This window comes from Littorina saxatilis, linkage group LG8 (genome assembly GCF_037325665.1).
Source record: "Littorina saxatilis isolate snail1 linkage group LG8, US_GU_Lsax_2.0, whole genome shotgun sequence".
NCBI lineage: Eukaryota > Metazoa > Mollusca > Gastropoda > Littorinimorpha > Littorinidae > Littorina > Littorina saxatilis.
Window position 1 is genome coordinate 74,479,040 of NC_090252.1, and position 2,910 is coordinate 74,481,949.

Below are 2,910 nucleotides of genomic sequence, written 5' to 3' on the forward strand. Positions count from 1 at the left end.
GGTGACGTCACCCGCCCTGCCTCATCCGTGACGTCATCATGTAGATCGATGCTTCTGGTCAGGACGAACACGTCGCGGTAGCTCAGCTGGGAGGGACTGTTGGGGAAGCTGCTACCTGCAAGGAAAGACCGTTGGAATGGTTAAATGTCTAGTCTGATATGCAAGCAAACATCTGTTACGTTTACATGCTTGTACCCCCCCCCCCCCCCATACTCGAACACTACCCTCACACACACACACGCACGCAAGCATGCACACACACCTGAGTTATAAAATCATCTCAAAGTTTGCTTTTTTGACAAACACAGACAGCCAAACTAAGACGTCATGACGTAATTCTGTATTTTACGTCAATTGAAATGACGTAATTATGGTTGATGTGCTTTTCATGTTTTGTACCTGGCAGACTGAGTTTTTCGTGTGTGTGCGTGAGAAGGGGGGGGGGGGGGTAAACACCTGGAGGGAAACGGGAATGTTTACCTTTCACTAAAACCTTCCACAATCACCACCACCACCTCCACCACCACCACCAACATCATCATCATCATCATCATCATCATCATCATCATCATCATCATCATCATCATCATCAACACCACCACCACCACCACCACCACCACCACCACCACCATCATCATCATCATCATCACCACAACCACCACCACCACCACGACCATCATCATCAGCTACACAACTCACCTACACCCAGACGGCGCAGCACGGCAGCGATATCCTGACCACACTGTGCGCAGTCCAACGGCCACCGACCTGTGTGAGCGTTACCATGGTGACTCAGCCGTATCACGTTCAACCCGTCCCCAGGGGCAGCCACGCCGCTGTCGCTGTAGTCGTGGACGTTAAACGTGTGAATCACGGGCTGTATTTCACGAAGGACGGCGGGCGCCGAACGGAGGGGGACAGTGAACACCTGTGTCTGCAGTGCTGGGGGTATGTTGCGGTGATCAATACCGGCACACCACAGGTACAGGTGAGGTACTTGATCCGCTAGGCGTGTTACAAGGCGTGTGTGACGGGGACCAACCTTATGGCTGTGACACAGAATGAAGGCATGGCGTTAGAGATGTGTGTTTCCCATGAGACATGTTAGAGAAATAGATGATAATATTTATGCGATAGCCACAACTGTATGAATGACATCACTTGATATTTAACCAATAATGAGGTCATTGGGATTTTAGGTGCTTCTTGATTATGAGCACTGGAGGACCTTGTGGCATCCCCCGGATTCCGAGCCTGACACAACCGTCGTACGAAGAAGAAGAAGAAGAAGAAGATTATGATTACAAGCAAGTTCACGCATACACAGTGGCACGAGTAAGATGAATCGGACAGTTACAGCTCTCTCTCTCTCTCTCTCTCTCTCTCTCTCTCTCTCTCTCTCTCTCTCTCTCTCTCTCTCTCTCTCTCTCTCTCTCTCTCTTACACACACACACACACACATACACACTCACATTCACACACACTGTGACAAACGGATTTGCACATAGTGTATATTGGAGTTATGTGACGCAGGTGTACAAAGTTTCATGGGCCACGAACTTTGAGTAGACACCGCACGGTGAGATGTCGTTGACGCAATGCAGTGGGATGTGACCAATCAGAGAGGAGTATTGGCTGAGGTGGCGTTGTATAGACATTTCACGAGCAGAACTTTAGAGACTACCGACAGGAGAAGAAGTGTCTCCTGTTAGCAAAGTTTCTCACCGGGCGCTGGGAGGTCGGTTAGACTCGTGCCGCGGTATTGAATCGGTGGATTCAACTGCTGTGTTTACAGGTATTTATTGAATTGATATTTTGCTCGGAGATATTATTTTGCTCGGAAATATTGACTTGAGAAATGACCGGGAGAGTCATGTATGAATTGGCTGAAAAGCGTGCGTTGATGTCAGCCATTGTTGAAAAGGGAATGTTTACATGTTTTTCGGAAATGAAGTCGCTTATGAGTAAGCGGGTGTATATACTGTAACCGCATAAGTTAGTTGACGGTAGTGATAAAGAATGTCATAAAAGTTTATTCAAGTATGGAGACTTATGGTAGTTTAAACTTGTGTATTTTAGCATCCCGGGCCGAGAGGGGTCGCGGAAGTTGGGGAACGAGACGGGAGGTTCTGCCCTTACGCCCGAGCCGTGAGCTGTGGGGAGCGCAGGAGGGGAGACAGCGTGAAGCGCTGTAAAACGGGAACCCCGTCCCCATTCCACCACACGAAGACAGTTTGTGTGGGTGGGGTGGAGCAGTGCGTGCCACTGAATATGTGAGTACGACTGGGAGAAATTAACCAGCGTGATAGCTGTACGGAGATACGTTTCCCAAGTGAACAACCACGAGACGTCGAGCGTCGTGGTTTTTGTCATCTGTGTGTAACAGAAGTGAATATTGACAGAAGTATTGCTTGAGACAATGACTTCGTGTATAGTGAGACAGACAGGGCTCTCACAGAACAAAGCTTGAAGTGTTCTACGTGTGTGCGCGTGAATTATAGACTGCATTAGAAAGTAACATGTTTGTATTTCTGTGCAGCTAGTTTTTTGTATGTTAACAGGAATAGAACCTCCTTGTTGAGTGAGAGTGATTTGTAGGATGAATGGGAAATAATATGTTTATGTTGTATTGATTATTTTAATAGAGGTGCAGGGGCAAAGGGCTATACTGTGTTCTTGTCTTTGTGCCTGGTTGGACTGTTGTGTGTGTGTGTGAAGAACAGTTATATAGTAAACAGAGAGTAGCACGCACAATTTCTGATAGGAGTATATATACATACATACAGACATACACACTGAAATTCCAGCCGTAACACACACACACACATTCACACACCACACATACACACACACACACACACACACACACACACACACACACACACATGTATTAACGCTAACCTGCTTGCA

The 2,910-nt window shown here is 47.3% G+C and overlaps 1 long non-coding RNA gene across 1 annotated transcript; it reads left to right on the forward strand.

Moving 5' to 3' along the window:
- The first annotated feature begins 1,488 nt into the window (after positions 1–1,488).
- LOC138972476 (uncharacterized) lies at positions 1,489–2,666 on the forward strand. Its single transcript, XR_011457637.1, has 2 exons — positions 1,489–1,795; positions 2,080–2,666. It is a non-coding gene; the product is annotated as an uncharacterized lncRNA (long non-coding RNA).
- The last annotated feature ends 244 nt before the right edge of the window (positions 2,667–2,910 follow it).